The sequence below is a fragment of the Neovison vison genome, chromosome 1 (assembly GCF_020171115.1).
Source record: "Neovison vison isolate M4711 chromosome 1, ASM_NN_V1, whole genome shotgun sequence".
Classification (NCBI taxonomy): domain Eukaryota; kingdom Metazoa; phylum Chordata; class Mammalia; order Carnivora; family Mustelidae; genus Neogale; species Neogale vison.
In genome coordinates this window covers 161,286,710-161,304,574 of record NC_058091.1, presented here as the reverse complement: position 1 = coordinate 161,304,574, position 17,865 = coordinate 161,286,710, and the positions used below count along the sequence as shown (strand labels likewise).

Here is a 17,865-nt window from a genome sequence, read left to right as displayed (position 1 = left end):
GTTGCAGACCCTGGTGGCACAGGATCTTTTGCTCATCCCCAAAGCCAAGGCACTGGCGGCTGTCTGGGAGCTCCCGACCGCCAGTGAGGTTCCAAGCAGCGATCACACACTGAGATTTTGCTGCCGGCCGGGGCTGGGAGTGCCAGGCTTGCGCACCTCTTTTCAGAGGCGGGTGTGGGTCAGCCGCCCGTCTGGGGCACTGAGAACGGGCCGCTGGTCCGTAAGCTGCAGGCTGGGCTTTTTCGGGCCTCTGCCGGGGAAGAGTTTCGCGCATGCGCGGCTTAGGCTTTGAAACAATGGCGCGGGTCAAGGAGCGCTCCTCAGGCCTCAGTAACCCAGGGGAGCTCGAGGGACATGCGCATAAGTCTCAACCTTTGTGGTAGGGCTAGTGCGCGTTCTGCAGACCGGCGCAGCTCCCATCCCCTCACAGGAGCCGGAATCCACGGGCTCTGGGGCGCGCTGGGGACTTAGGAACCAGGAGCTGGTTTCTCCGCCGCACTCTCTCTGCCTCCATGCCTGGGAGGCCGTCTGGGACCGGGGACTTAAGCCCCTGTCCCTAGCCGACCCAATTCCCACAATTTCCCCCCGCGATCCTTTGCTCTTTTGGAGTACTTTCAACCAGTCTCCAAGTTAATGCTGGTCCCCAGACACAGGGCACTCTCGCTCGTATAGGGGTATTACTTTCCCACCGGTCGCCACTGGTGGCTCCCTCCCCCTTTTGTTTATCTTCCAATATCAGTCCGCTGTTCCCATTCTGCTTTACCTGCCCACTGGGGGCTTCTGCTCCTGTAGAGATCCAGACGTGTATAATTCTGATCTCAGGCTGATTTCATGGGTGATCGGAGTTCCTTGGTAGGTAATCAGCTCACTTTGGGGTACCAGCTGAAAAGACGCCTCTTCCTACTACCCCGGCATCTTGTCCCTCCTCTAATCCAAAAATTTTTATGGAATCAGAAGAGACTCCGAATCGCTAAGGAAATGTTGAAAAACAAAAATAAAGGTGGGGCATCATGTTACCTGATTTCAAGCTTTATTACAAAGCTGTGGTCACCAAGACAGCATGGTACTGACATAAAAACAGACACATAGACCATTGGAACATAATAGAGAGCCCAGGTATGGACCCTCAACTCTATGGTGAATTAATCTTCGACAAAACAGGAAAAAATATACAGTGGAAAAAAGACAGTCTCTTCAATAAATGATGCTGGGAAAACTGGACAGCTATAAGTAGAAGAATGAAACTCGACCATTCTCTTATACCGTACACAAAGATCAACTCAAAATGGATAAAAGACCTCAATGTGAGACAGGAATCCATCGGAATCCTAGAGGAGAATAGGCAGTAATCTCTTTGATATCAGCCACAGCAACTTCTTTCAAGATATGTCTCCAAAGGCAAAGGAAACAAAAGCAAAAATAAACTTTTGGGATTTCATCAAAATCAAAAGCTTCTGCACAGCCAAGGAAACATTCAAAAAAACAATGAGGCAACCCATGAAATGGGAGAAATTATTTGCAAATGACAGTACAGACAAAAGGTTGTTATACCGGATCTATAATGAACTCTTCAAACTCAACACACACAAAACAGACAATCATATTAAAAAATGGGCAGAAGATATGAACAGAGATATCTCCAATGAAGACATACAAATGGCTATCAGACACATGAAAAAATGTTCATTATCACTAGCCCTCAGCAGATTCAAATTAAAACCACACTGAGATATCAACTTACTCCAGTTAGAATGGCCAGAATTAACAAGAAAGGAAACAACATGTGTTGGAGGAGATGGGGAGAAAGGAGAACCCTCTTACAGTGTTGTTGGAATGAAAGTTGGTGCTGTGTCTTTGGAGAACAGTGTGGAAATTCCTCAGGAATTTAAAAATAGAACTTCCCTATGACCCTGCCATTGCACTCCTGGGTGTTTACCCCAAGGATACAGATGAGTGAAAAGAAGGGCCATCTGTTCTCCAATGTTTATAGCATCAATGGCCACGGTCGCCACACTGTGGAAAGAACCAAGATGCGCTTCAACGGACAAATGGATAAGGAAGATGTGGTCCATATACACTATGGAGTATTATGCCTCCATCAGAAAGGACGAATACCCAACTTTTGTAGCAACATGGACGGGACTGGAAGAGATTATGCTGAGTGAAATCAGTCAAGCAGAAAGAGTCAATTATCAAACGGTTTCAGTTATTTGTGGAGCATAACAAATAGCGTGGAGGTCATGTGGAGTTAGAGAGGAGAAGGGAGTTGGGGGAGATTGGAAGGGGAGGTGAACCATGAGAGAATATGGACTCTGAAAAACAATCTGAGTGTTTTGAAGGGGCGGGGGTGGAAGGTCGGAGTACCAGGTGGTGGGTATTTTTTCCCCCCAAGATTTGGGATCTCTTCTGATTTGGTTAAAGCATATATTCCCGGGGTTGTTGCCACCCTTTTAGTATTTTAATTGCTCCTTAATATATTCCTATCTGGACAAAATGACAAGCCGGAAAAATTCACAAAAATCAAAAAACAAAAAACCAAGAAGCAGTACCAAACGCTAGGGACCTTATCAATACAGACATTGGTACTATGTCATATCTAGCGTTCAGAATGACGATTCTCAAGGTTCTAGCCGGGCTCGAAGAGGGCATGGAAGATATTGGAGAAACCCTCTCCAGAGATATAAAAGCCCTTTCTGGAGAAATAAAAGAACTAAAATCTAACCAAGTTGAAATCAAAAAAAGCTATTAATGAGATTCAATCAAAAATGGAGGCTCTCTCTGCTAGAATAAATGAGGCAGAAGAAAGAATTAGCGATATAGAAGACCAAATGGCAGAGAATAAAGAAGCTGAGCAAAAGAGGGACAAAAGCTACTGGACCACGAGGGGAGAATTCGAGAGATAAGTGACACCATAAGTCGAAAAAACATTAGAATAATTGGAATTCCAGAAGAAGAAGAAGAAAGAGAGAGGGCAGCAGAAGATATACTGGAGAGAATTATTGGAGAGAACTTCCCCAATATGGCAAAGGGAACAAGCATCAAAATCCAGGAGGTTCAGAGAAGCCCCCTCAAAATCAACAATAATAGGTCCACACCCCAAAACCTAATAGTAAAATTTACAAGTCTTAGTGACAAAGAGAAAATCCTGAAAGCAGCCCGGGAAAAGAAGTCTGTAACACACAAACTAAAAATATTAGATCAACAGCAGACTTATCCACAGAGACCAGGCAGGCCAGAAAGAGCTGGCATGACATATTCAGAGCACTAAACGAGAAAAACACGCAGGCATGAAGACTATATCCAGCTATGCTATCACTGAAAATAGAAGGAGAGATAAAAAGCTTCCAGGACAAACAAAAACTGAAAGAATTTGAAAACACCAAACTTTACAGGAAATATTTAAAGTGGTCCTCTAACCAAGGAGAGAGCCTAAAAGTAGTAGATCAGAAAGGAACAAAGACAATATACAGTAACAGTCACCTTACAGGCAATACAATGGCACTAAATTCATATCTCTCTATAGTTACCCTGAACATCAATGGGCTAAATGCCCCAATCAAAAGACACAGAGTATCAGAATGGATAAAAAAAATCTATATGTTGCCTATAAGAAACTCATTTTAAACCCGAAGACACCTCCAGATTTAAAGTGAGGCGGTGGAAAAGAATTTACCATGCTAATGGAAATCAGAAGAAAGCAGGAGTGGCAATCCTTATATCAGATCAATTAGATTTTAAGCCAAAGACTATAATAAGAGCTGAGGAAGGACACTATATCATACTCAAGGGATCTGTCCAACATGAAGATCTAAAAATTTTCAGTGTCTATGCCCCCAATGTGGGAGCAGCCAACTATATAAACCAATTAATAACAAAATCAAAGAAACACATCAACAATCATACAATAATAGTAGGGGACTTTAGCACTCCCCTCACTGAAATGGACAGATCATACAAGCAAAAGATAAACAAGGAAATACAGGCCTTAAGTGACACACTGGACGAGATGGGCATCACAGATATATTCAGAAAGTTTCATCCCAAAGCAGCAGAATACACATTCTTCTCTAGTGCACATGGAACATTCTCCAGAATAGATCACATCCTTGGTCCTAAATCAGGCCTCAGCCAGAATCAAACGATTGGGATCATTCTCTGCATATTTTCAGACCACAATGCTCTGAAGCTGGAACTCAATCACAAGAGGAAATTTGGAAAGAACCCAAATACATGGAGACTAAACAGCATCCTTCTAAAGAATGAATGGGTCAACCAGGAAATTAAAGAATAATTGAAAAAAAATTATGGGAACAAATGATAATGAAAACACAACGGTTCAAAATCTGTGGGACACAACAAAGGCAGTCCTGAGAGGAATATATATAGCGGTACAAACCTTTCTCAAGAAACAAGAAAGGTCTCAGGTACACAACCTAACCCTACACCTAAAGGATCAGGAGAAAGAATAAGAAAGAAACCCTAAACCCAGCAGGAGAAGAGAAATCATAAAGATCAGAGCAGAAATCAATGAAATATAAACCAAAAATCAAACAAAACAAACAAACAAACAAAACAATAGAACAAATCAACGAAACTAGGTGCTGGTTCTTTGAAAGAATTAGTAAGATTGATAAACCCCTTCCCAGACTTATCAAAAAGAAAAGAGAAAGGACCCAAATAAATAAATAAAATCATGAATGAAAGAGGAGAGATCACAACTAACATCAAAGAAATACAAAAAATTATAAGAACATACTATGAGCAACTCTATGCCAACAAATTTGACAATCTGGTAGAAATGGTTGCATTCCTAGAGACATATAAACTAACACAACTGAACCAGGAAGAAGTAGAAAGCCTGAACAGACACATAACCAGTAAGGAGATTGAAAGAGTCATCAAAAATCACCAAACAAACGAAAGCCCAGGGCCAGACGGCTTCCAGGGGGAATTCTACCAAACATTTAAAGAAGAACTAATTCCTATTCTGAAACTGTTCCAAAAGATAGAAATGGAAGGAAAACTTCCAAACTCATTTTATGAGGCCAGCATCACCTTGATCCCAAAACCAGACAAGGATCGCATCAAAAAAGAGAACTACAGACCAATATTCTTGATGAACTCAGATGCGAAAATTCTCACCAAAATACTAGCCAATATGATTCAACAGTACATTAAAAGGATTATTCACCACGACCAAGTAGGATTTATTCCAGGGCTGCAAGGTTGGTTCAACATCCTCAAATCAATCAATGTGATTCAACACATCAATAAAAGAAAGAACAAGAACCCTATGATCCTCTCAATAGATGCTGAAAAAGCATTTGACAAAGTACAGCGTCCCTTCCTGAACAAAACTCTTCAAAGTGTAGAGATAGAGGGAACATACCTCAATATTATCAAAGCCATCTACGAAAAACCCACCACAAATATCATTCTCAATGGAGAAAAACTGAAAGCTTTTCCGCTAAGGTCAGGAATGTCCATTATCACCACTGCTATTCAACATAGTACTAGAAGTCCTAGCCTCAGCAATCAGACAACAAAAGGAAATTAAAGGCATCCAAATCGACAAAGAAGAAGTCAAACTATCGCTCTTTGCAGATGATATGGTACTATATGTGGAAAACCCAAAAGACTCCACTGCAAAACTGCTAGAACTTGTACAGGAATTCAGTCAAGTGTCAGGATATAAAACCAATGCACAGAAATCAGCTGCATTTCTCTACACCAACAACAAGACAGAAGAAAGAGAAATTAAGGAGTCAATCCCATTTTCAGTTGCACCCAAAACCATAAGATACCTAGGAATAAACCTAGCCAAAGAGGCAAAGAATCTATACTCAGAAAACTATAAAGTACTCATGAAAGAAATTGAGGAAGACACAAAGACATGAAAAAATATTCCGTGCTCCTGGATTGGAAGAATAAATTTTGTGAAAATGTCTATGCTACTGAAAGCAATCTACACATTTAATGCAATTCCTATCAAAGTACCATCCATCTTTTTCAAAGAAATGGAACAAATAATCCTAAAATTTATATGGAACCAGAAAAGACCTCGAATAGCCAAAGGAATATTGAAAAAGAAAGCCACAGTTGGTGGCATCACAATTCCAGCCTTCAAATTCTATTACAAAGCTGTCATCATCAAGACAGTATGGTTCTGGCACAAAAACAGACACATAGATCAATGGAAAAGAATAGAGAGCCCAGAAATAGACCTTCAACTCTATGGTCAACTAAACTTCAACAAAGTAGGAAAGAATGTCCAATAGAAAAAAGACAGCCTCTTCAATAAATGGTGTTGGGAAAATTGGACAGCCACATGCAGAAAAATGAAATTGGACCATTTCCTTACACCACACACGAAAATAGACTCAAAATGGATGAAGGACCTCAATGTGAGAAAGGAATCCACCAAAATTCTTGAGGAGAACACAGGCAGCAATCTCTCGACCTCAGCCCCAGCAACATCTTCCTAGGAACATCGCCAAAGGCAAGGGAAGCAAGGGCAAAAATGAACTTTTGGGATTTTATCAAGATCAAAAGCCTTTGCACAGCAAAGGAAACAGTTAACAGAACCAAAAGACAACTGATAGAATGGGAGAAGATATTTGCAAACGACATATCAGATAAAGGTCCAAAATCTATAAAGAACTTAGCAACTCAACACCCAAAGAACAAATAATCCAATCAAGAAATGGGCAGAAGACACGAGCAGACATTTCTGCAAAGAAAACATCCAGATGGCCAACAGACACATAAAAAATGCTCCATATCACTTGGCATCAAATCAAAACCACAATGAGATATCACCTCACACCAGTCAGAATGGCTAAAATTAACAAGTCAGGAAATGACAGATGCTGGCGAGGATAAGGAGAAAGGGGAACCCTCCTACACTGTTGGTGGGAATGCAAGCTGGTGCAACCACTCTGGAAAACATTTTCAAAATGTTAAAAATAGAACTACCCTATGACCCAGCAATAGCACTACTGGGTATTTACACTAAAGATACAAACATAGTGATCCGAAGGGGCACGTGCACCCGAATGTTTATAGCAGCAATGTCTACAATAGCCAAACTATGGAAAGAACCTAGATGTCCATCAACAGATGAATGGATAAAGAAAATGTAGTATATATACACAATGGGATATTATGCAGCCATCAAAAGAAATGAAATCTTGCCATTTGCGACGACATGGTTGGGACTAGAGGGTATCATGCTTAGCGAAATAAGTCAAGCGGAGAAAGACAACTATCATACGATCTCCCTGATATGAGGAAGTGGAGATGCTACATGGGGGGTTAAGGGTGTAGGAGAAGAAGAAATGAAGCAAGGTGGGATTGTGAGGGAGACAAACCGTAAGTGACTCTTAATCTCACAAAACAAACTGAGGGTTGCTGGGGGGAGGAGGGTTGGGAGAAGGGGGGTGGGGTTATGGACATTGGGGAGGGTATCTGCTATGGTGAGTGCTGTGAAGTGTGTAAACCTGGCGATTCACAGACCTGTACCTCTGGGGATAAAAATACATTATATGTTTATAAAAAATTAAATAGTTAAAAAAGAAAAGGGTAAAAGGTTTAAAAAAATTATCAGAAGAAAAAAATAAATTGAAAACAATTAAATTAACTGCAAGACTAAAGAATCATGGGTAGAAAGCCATGAGTTCTGTGCTTTGCTTTCTCCTCCTCTGGAATTCTGCTGCTCTCCTTGGTATTGAACCTGCACTCCTTGATAGGTGAACTTGGTCCTGGCTGGATTTCTTGTTGATCTTCTGCGGGAGGGGCCTGTTGTAGTGATTCTCAAGTGTCTTTGCCCCAGGCGGAATTGCACCACCCTTACCAGGGGCCAGGCTGAGTAATCAGCTCAGGTTTGCTTTCAGGAGCTTTTGTTCCCTGAACGCTTTCTGTAGAGTTCTGGAGGATGGGAATGAAAATGATGGCCTCCAAGTCTCTGGCCCAGAGGAGCCGAGAGATCAGGGCCCCACTCCTCAGTGCGTCCTCAGAGAATAGCACCCAATTACTCCCATCTCCTTGGCCTCTGGCCACGCTCCGAGCTCACCAAGCTTGTGACCTGTTAAAGGTAACCCCGAGCTGAGAGCTCACTCCTCAGCTCTGTCTCTGTAGCCAGTTTCCCTGTTCTAATACCTGCAAACTCTGTGACACTCAGACCCCCCCATCCTTCTGTGACCCTGCGGGACCTGAGGTCATGCTGACCCCACATGGGCTTCACCCTGATTGAGCCTCTGGAGCAATGTCCCTCAGCAGAACAGACATTTAAAAGTCCTGATTTAGTGCTCTGTTGCTCCATTGCTTGCGGGGAGCCGGCCCATCGCCCCGCGGTCTATCTTCCCATCGCTTTGGATTCGCTTCTCTGCCAGTCCTACCTTTCAGAAAGTGGTTGATTTTCTCTTTCTAGAATTGCTGTTCTTCTTCTCTTTGATCTGATGATGGATTTGTAGGTGTTTGCAATCTATAGATTAGCTATCTAGCTGATCTCCTGCTAACTGATGTAGCAGGAAGAAGGTGGAGAAGCCTGCTACTTCTCCACCATCTTGACTCCCTCCCCATATTATAATATTTTAAATGTATATTTATGTATGCTATATATGTATATATATATATATATAATCTTTTTTTTTTACTTTTAAATGAGTATAAGTTAAGGGATCTCTTGAACAACACTAAGCACATAAATATTCACATTATAGGGGATCCCAGAAGACATGAGAGAGAAAAAGTATAAAGTTGTTTGGAAAAATAATAGCTGAAAATTTCTATAACCTGGGGAAAATAATAGGCATCAATATCTAAGAAGCAGAATCTAAACAAGATGGACCAAGGAAGTCCACATTACAGCACATATAATTAACATGTCAAAAATTAAACATAAAAAGATGATATTAAAAGAACAAGAGGAAATCTTCAGTCGGTTAAAGGTCTGCCTTTGGCTCAGGTCATGATTTTGGGGTTCTGGGATTGAGCTCTACCTCAGGCTTCCTGCTCAGTCTTCTCCCTCTCCCTCTGCCCCTCTACACATGCTCTCTCTATCTCTCTCTCTCTCAAATATTTTTTAAGAGAGAAAATCAAGTCACCTCTGAGGAAAACATATAAGTCTCTCAGCTGGCTTTTCAGCAAAATTATGCAAGTCAAAAGGAAATGGTATGATATATTCAAAATACTAAAAGGAAAAAAACATCTATATATGAGAATAGTCTACGTGGCAAGGCTATCACTCAGGACTGAAAGTGAGGTAGTTTTTGAGGAAACAAAAGTTAAAAGGAGTTTATCACCACTAAACCAGCATTAAAAGAAATTGTAAAGAGATTTCATTAAGTTAAAATAAATGTTCATAATTGGATGAGAGAAAATTGTGAATAAAAGACATACAATATGACAAAATATATCTAACATGTTGAGGAGGGGGAGAAAATATATTTTTAAAATATGTTTTAACTTAAACTACCATCAAATTAATGTTCCCTCCTATATACTTAGGATTTCATATAAGAACCTCCTATAAAAGCCCAAAAAGTAGACTCGTGGGAAATAAAGAGAAAGAAAGCCAACATTACACTAAAGAAACTCACCTATTACAGAGAAAGAGAGCAAAAGAAGAAAGGAACAGAGAACTACAAAATAAAATGACAGAAAGAAAGAAAGAAAGAAAGAAAGAAAGAAAGAAAGAAAACAAAAGCAGAATGGCAATAAGCACAAACATATCAGTAATTATTTTAGATGTAAATAGCCTAAATGTTGCAATGAAAACACTTTAAAAATGCAATACCCATAGTCTCTCGTGGTTCAACTCTCCTTCCAACTTACCCCAGCTCCCTTCTCCTCTCTAACACCCCTTTTCCTCCATGCTATTTGTTATGCTCCACAAATAAGTGAAACCATATGATAATTGACTCTCTCTGCTTGACTTATCTCACTCAGCATAATCTCTTCCAGTCCTGTCCATGTTGCTACAAAAGTTGGGTATTCATCCATTCTGATGGAGGCATAATACTCCATAGTGTATATGGACCACATCTTTCTTATCCATTCATCCGTTGAAGGGCATCTTTGTTCTTTCCATAGTTTGGCGACCATGGCCATTGCTGCTATAAACACTGGGGTACAGATGGCCCTTCTTTTCACGACACCTGTATCTTTGGGGTAAATACCTAGGAGTGCAATTTGAGGGTCGTAGGGAAGCTCTATTTTTAATTTCTTGAGGAATCTCCACACTGTTCTCCAAAGAGGCTGCACCAACTTGCATTCCCACCAACAGTGGAAGAGGGTTCCCCTTTCTCCACATCCTCTCCAACACATGTTGTTTCCTGTTTTGTTAATTTTGGCCATTCTAACTGGTGTAAGGTGATATCTCAATGTGGTTTTAATTTGAAGCTCCCTGAGGGCTAATGATGATGAACATTTTTTCATGTGTCTGATAGCCATTTGTATGTCTTAATGGGAGAAGTGTCTGTTCATATCTTCTGCCCATTTTTGATGTGTTTGCCTGTTTTGTGTGGGTAGAGTTTGAGGAGTTCATTATAGATCCTGGATATCAACCTTTTGTCTGTACTGTCATTTGCAAATATCTTCTCCCATTCCGTGGGTTGCCTCTTTGTTTTCTTGACTGTTTCCTTTTCTGTGCAGAAGCTTTTGATTTTGATGAAGTCCCAAAAGTTTATTTTCACTTTTGTTTCCTTTGCCTTTGGAGACGTATCTTGAAAGAAGTTGCTGTGGCTGATATCGAAAGACACTCTGAGGGGTTGGAAGTGGTGGGGGGGATGGGAGGTTGGGGTACCAGGTGGTGGTATTATAGAGGGCACGGATTGCATGGAGCACTGGGTGTGGTAAAAAATAATGAATACTGTTTTTCTGAAAATAAATAAATTGAAAAAAAAATGCAATACCCATATATGTGGTTTCTACAAAAGAATCAACTCAGAACTAAAGACAGACTAAAAGTGAAAGGATAAAAAATATTTACTGTAGAAGTGGAAGCAAATAAAAATTCAGAGTAGCAATACCTCTATTAGACAAAATGACCTTAAAACATGTATGCTTCTAAAACTGAAGCAGGGAGAAATAGAAAATCTGAACAAACTGGTTACTAATAAAAAAATTTAATTGATAGTCAAAAACATATCAAAATAGGCCAGTACTACCCTACTACTACCAAAACCAGACAAAGATATCACAAAAAAAGAAATAAATAAAGAAAGAAAAATAGAAAAAAAAAACAACCAAAGGCTAATAGTTTGGGTGAACATATGTACCAGAAACCTCAACAAAATATTAGCAAGACACATTCAACAACAGATAAAATATCACTCAGTACATTCATGTGAAGTTTATACTGGAGTTGTGAGAATGGATTTATATTCACACACCAACCAACATGATACTCATCATCAACAAGATAAAGGATAAAAATCATCTGATAATCTCATAGTTCCATAAAAGGAATTTGAAATATTTCACATTCATTTATGAAAAAATCTCTCAGCAAAGTGGGCATACAGGGAACATAACACAGTAAAGGCAACATAAGTTAAAAGCAGGGCTAAGCCTAGATGAAATGGATGCATTCCTGGAAAAATATAAACTACCAAAATTGAGCCAGGAAGAAATCAACAACCTGAATAGACCAAGATGTAATAACGAGATTGAATCAGTGATCAAAAACCTCCCAAAAAACAAGAGCCCAGGACCTGACGGATTCCCTGGGGAATTCTACCAAACCTTCCAAGAAGAAATGACACGTATTCTCCTGAAGCTGTTTCAAAAAATTGAAGCAGAAGGAAAACTTCCAGACTCTTTCTATGAAGCCAGCATTACCCTGATCCCCAAACCAGGCAAGGACCCTACCAAAAAGAATTTCAGACCAATATCACTGATGAATATGGATGCTAAGATTCTCAACAAGATCCTAGCCAACAGGATCCAACAACACATTAAAAAGATTATCCACCATGATCAGGTCGGATTCATCCCTGGGCTACAAGGATGGTTCAACATTCGCAAATCAATCAATGTGATACAACAAATTAATATGAGAAGATAGAAGAACCACATGGTCCTCTCAATTGATGCAGAAAAAACACTTGACAAAATCCAGCATCCATTCCTAATTAAAACGCTTCAAAGTATAGGGATAGAGGGAACATTCCTGAACCTCATCAAATCTATGAAAGACCCACAGCAAATATCATCCTCAATGGGAAAAAGCTTGTATCCTTCCCCTTGAGATCAGGAACAAGACAAGGATGCCCACTTTCACCACTCTTGTTCAACATAGTATTAGAAGTCCTAGCAACAGCAATCAGACAACAGAGAGAAAGAAAAGGTATCCAAATTGGTAATGAAGAAGTCAAACCCTCTCTCTTCACAGATGACATGATTCTTTATATGGAAAACCCAAAAGACTCCACCCCCAAACTACTAGAACTCATACAGCAATTCAGCAACGTGGCAGGATGCAAAGTCAATGTGCAGAAATCAGTGGCCTTCTTATACACTAACAAGGAATATACAGAAAGGGAAATTAGAGAATCAATTCCATTTACTATAGCACCAAGAACCATAAGATACCTGGGAATAAACCTAACTAAAGAGGTAAAGGATCTGTACTTGAGGAACTACAGAACACTCATGAAAGAAATTGAAGAAGACACAAACAGATGGAAGACCATTCCATGCTCTTGGATCAGAAGAATAAACATTGTTAAAATGTCTATACTGCCTAGAGCAATCTATCTTTTAATGCCATTCCGATCAAAATTCCACCGGCATTCTTCAAAGAGCTGGAGCAAATAATCCTAAAATTTGTATGGAATCAGAAGAGACCCCGAATCGCTAAGGAAATGTTGAAGAACAAAAATAAAGCTGGCGGCATCACCTTACCTGATTTCAAGCTTTATTACAAAGCTGTGATCACCAAGACAGCATGGTACTCGCATAAAAACTGACACATAGACCAGTGGAACAGAGTAGAGAGCCCAGATATGGACCCTCAACTCTATGGTGAATTAATCTTCGACAAAACAGGAAAAAATATACAGTGGAAAAAAGACAGTCTCTTCAATAAATGATGCTGGGAAAACTGGACAGCTATATGTAGAAGAATGAAACTCGACCATTCTCTTACACCATACACAAAGATAAATTCAAAATGGATAAAAGACCTGAATGTGAGACAGGAATCCATCAGAATCCTAGAGGAGAACATAGGCAGTAATCTCTTTGATATCAGCCACAGCAACTTCTTTCAAGATATGTCTCCAAAGGCAAAGGAAACAAAAGCGAAAATAAACTTTTCGGACTTCATCAAAATCAAAGGCTTCTGCACAGCAAAGGAAACAGTCAAAAAAACAAAGAGGCAACCTACGGAATGTGAGAAGGTATTTTCAAATGACAGTACAGACAAAAGTTTGATACCAGGATCTATAATGAACTCTTCAAACTCAACACACACGAAACAGGCAAACACATCAAAAATTGGGCAGAAGATATGAACAGACACTCCTCCAATCAAGAAATACAAATGGCTATCAGACACATGAGAAAATGTTCATCATCATTAGCCTTCAGGGAGATTCAAATTAAAACCACATTGAGATATCACCTTATACCAGTTAGAATGGCCAAAATTAACAAAACAGGAAACAACATGTGTTGGAGAGGATGTGGAGAAAGGGGAACCCTCTTCAACTGTTGGTGGGAATGCAAGTTGGTGCAGCCTCTTTGGAGAACAGTGTGGAGATTCCTCAAGAAATTAAAAATAGAGCTTCCCTATGACCCTCCCATTGCACTCCTGGGTATTTACCCCAAAGATACAGATGTCGTGAAAAGAAGGGCCATCTGTACCCCAATGTTTATAGCAGCAATGGCCACGGTCGCCACACTGTGGAAAGAACCAAGATGCCGTTCAATGGATCAATGGATAAGGAAGATGTGGTCCATATACACTATGGAGTATGATGCCTCCATCAGAAAGGATGAATACCCAACTTTTGTAGCAACATGGATGGGACTGGAAGAGATTATGCTGAGTGAAATAAGTCAAGCAGAGAGAGTCAATTATCATATGGTTTCACTTATTTGTGGAGCATAACAAATAGCATGGAGGAAGAGGGGCATTAGAGAGGTAAAGGGATTTTGGGTAAATCGGAAGGGGTGGTGAACCATGAGAGATTATGGATTCTGAAAAACCATCTGAGGGGTTTGAAGTGGCGGGGGGTGGGAGGTTTGGGTACCAGCTGGTGGCTATTATAGAGGGCATGGCTTTCATGGAGCACTGGGTGTGGTGCAAAAAAAATGAATAATGTTTTTCTGAAAAAAAAAAAAGCAGGGTGAACACCATACCAAATGGTGAAAAACAGTTTTCCTCTGAGATCAAGCATAAGACAAGGGTGTTCACTTTTCTACTTTATTGCACATAGAATTGGGTGTCCAAGCCACAGCAATCATATGAGACAAAATAAAAGGAGGCATCCATATTGGTAAAGAAGAAGTTAAAATTTCACTATTGGCCGATGACACAACAGTGTAAAGAAAAGATAAAAGACCACCAAAAAACCTACTGGTAGTAAATGATTTAAGGAAATGTGCAGAATACAGGATACAAAATGAATAATCAGAAATCAGTAGTCTTTCTTTTTTTTAATGATTTTATTTATTTATTTGACAGATCACAGGCAGAGGGGCAGGCAGAGAGAGAGAGGAGGAAGCAGGCTCCCTGCTGAGTGGAGAGCCCAACGTGGGGCTCAATCCCAGGACCCCTGGATAATGACGTGAGCTGAAGGCAGAGGCTTTAACTCACTGAGCTACCCAGGAGCCCCATCAGTAGTGTTTCTATACACTAATAACAAAGTAGGAGAAAGAGAAGAAAGTAGCTCCATTTAAATTTGAACAGAAAACACCCAAATATCTTGGCATAAACTTAGCTGATGAGGTAAAAGCCCAGTACTCTGAAAACTATAAAACATCAGTCAACGAAATTGAAGACAGCATAAACAAATGGAAAGACGTTTCATCCTCCTGGATTGAAATAATTGGTATTGTAAAAAATCAAGCAGAGAGAGTCAATTACCATATGATTTTACTTATTCGTGGAGCATAACAAATAGCATGGAGGAGAGGGGGAGTTAGAGAGGAGAAGGTAATTGGGGAAAATTGGAAGGGGAGGTGAACCATTAGAGACTATGGACTCTGAAAAACAATCTGAGGGGTTTGAAGCGGCGGGGGTTGGGAGTTTGGGGGAACCAGGTGGTGGGTATTAGAGAGGGCATGGTTTGCATGGAGCACTGGGTGTGGTGCAAAAATAATGAATACTGTTATGATGAAAATAAAAATTAAATAAAAGTCCTTACTACCTGAAGCATTCCAGATTCAACTATCAAAATACCAACAGAATTTTTCACAAAACTAGAAGAAATAATACTAAGCTTTGTATGAAACCAAAAAAGTCCTTGAATAGCCAATGCAATCTTTATAAAGGAGAACAAAGTTCTCCATCAAAATCCTAGATTTCAATATATAGTACAAAACTGTAGTAATTGAAATAGTATGAAACTGCCCTCAAAATAAACATTGATCAATAAAACAGAGGAGAGAGCCCAGAAATTAACCTACACTTATATGGTCAATTAATATACAACAAAGGTTCTAGATTAATGAGCAACAGTTAATGTACAACAAAGAATGTACACTATTCAATAAATGATGCTAAAAAACTGGACAGGTACATGCAAAATAATCAAAGTGGGCCACTTTCTTAAACTATACACAAAAATAAAATATAATAAAGATCTAAATGTGAAACCTGAAACCATGAAAGTCCTAGAAGAGGAGAAAAGCAGTAACTTCTTTGGTATTGACCATAGTGACATATTTTCAGGTATGTTTCCTGAGGCAAGGGAAACAAAAACAAAAGTGAACTTTGGGAACCACACCAAAAAAAAGCATTTTGCACAATGAAGAACATTATTAATAAAAGAAAAAGGCAACCTATAATGATAGAAAATATTTGTGAATGATGGATCCAACAAAGGGTTAATATCCAACCTATACAACAAACTCATACAATGCAATACCTAATGATAATAATTTTTATCATTGTTAATATTAATATAGCATTATATAATGACATAATAAATATTATAAATATATACTATTAATATGATATTAGTTATATCTTTTTATTCTTCTTCTTCTTCTTCTTCTTATTATTATTATTATTATAAAATAAACAATTTTGTTAAAGACTGGGCAGAAGAACTGGATGACATTTTTCCAAGAAAACATACAGTTGACCAATAGACACATGAAGTTTCCCAACCTCACTAAACATCAGGAAATGTAAATCAAAACCACAATGAGAGGGGCACCAGGGTGGCAGTCAGTTATACATCTGTCTTTGGCTCAGATCATTATCCTGTGGTCCATAGATTTGGGCTCCTTGCTCAGCTTGCTCCCTCGTAAATAAATAAGTAAATAAGTGAGTAAGTAAGTAAATAAAATATTTAAACAAACACAATGAGAAATCATCTTATACCTGTTGGAAGGGCTAAAATAATTTTTAAAAAGACAAGAAATAGCAAGTGTTGGCAAAAATGTGGAATAAAAGAACACTCAAGAACTGTTGGTTGGGAATGCAAACTGCTGTAGCCACTGTGAAAAACAAATATGGAGGTTCCTTGAGAAGTTAAAACTAGAAATACCATATAATTCACTAATTGCACTACTGGATATTTACAGAGAGAAAATAAAAACACAAATTCAAAAACATACACACCCCTATGCAGATTACAGCATTATTTATAATAGTGAAGATATGGAAGAAACCTAAGTTGCCATTGAGAAATGATAGATAAGTAAGATGTGGAGTGTGTGTGTGTGTGTGTGTGTGCGTGTGGTGTGTGGTGTGTTTATGTGTGTTATTGAATATCACAGTCATAAAAAGGATGAGGTTGTATCATTTGAAACAACATGATGGACCAAGATGTTATTATGCTAAGTGAAATAAGTGAGAAACAGAAAGACAAATGCCATTTGAGTTCATTCGTATATTGAGTCTAGAAACGAATTTAAAAAAAATCAGACGTGCAAATACAATGACAAGCTGATGGTTGCCAGAGAGGAGGGGTGTGGGGTGTGGGCACAATATGTTAAGGTAAGTGGAAAATACAGGTCTCCAGTTAAGTCATGAAAATAAAAGGCACCGCTTGAGGAATAAAAATAGAAGATTCTGAATTAAAAATATTTTTAACATTTTAATAGATTTACACATTTGTTATGTTCCTTCCTGGGACTTCTAGCACAATTTTAAATATAAGTTGCAGAAATGAGCTTAAAAGTTTTGTTACAGATATAATGGAAATGACTTTAATATTTCATCACTAAAAATGACAGGTTAGAAACTGATTGAATTTTCATCAGTTGCAATTATCATGTTCTATTTTACCTCATAATTTTAGGGCAGTGAATTACAGTCTTATAACTTTAAAAAAAATTTAAACCAACTCATAATTTATAAAATGTACTTAGTAATATATAATTTTTGTTGCAGCATTCAATTGCTAAATTTTGTGAAATATTTGCCTCAATTTTCATGAGTACAATTACACTTTGATAACACTTTTATACTATTTTTACTTGGTTTGATCACATGGGCCTATTAGGCTAATATATTGAAAAAAATAATAATTTGGAGTTATTTTTCTTCCCCATCTCTGAATAATTTTCTCTGAGATCATAAGCTCTGTTTTGGTCTGTTTTTAAATTGCTTGGAGAAATATTAAAATAAATTAACCAGACATCACTATTTCTTTGTTGGAAAGGCTAACTTAGTATGTGTGTATA

General features: G+C 38.9%; 1 protein-coding gene across 1 annotated transcript in view; it reads right to left on the bottom strand.

Moving 5' to 3' along the window:
- LOC122914384 (olfactory receptor 6M1-like) overlaps positions 1-17,865 on the bottom strand; it is a 52,263-nt gene that overhangs the window by 17,241 nt on the left and 17,157 nt on the right. The window lies entirely within an intron of this gene.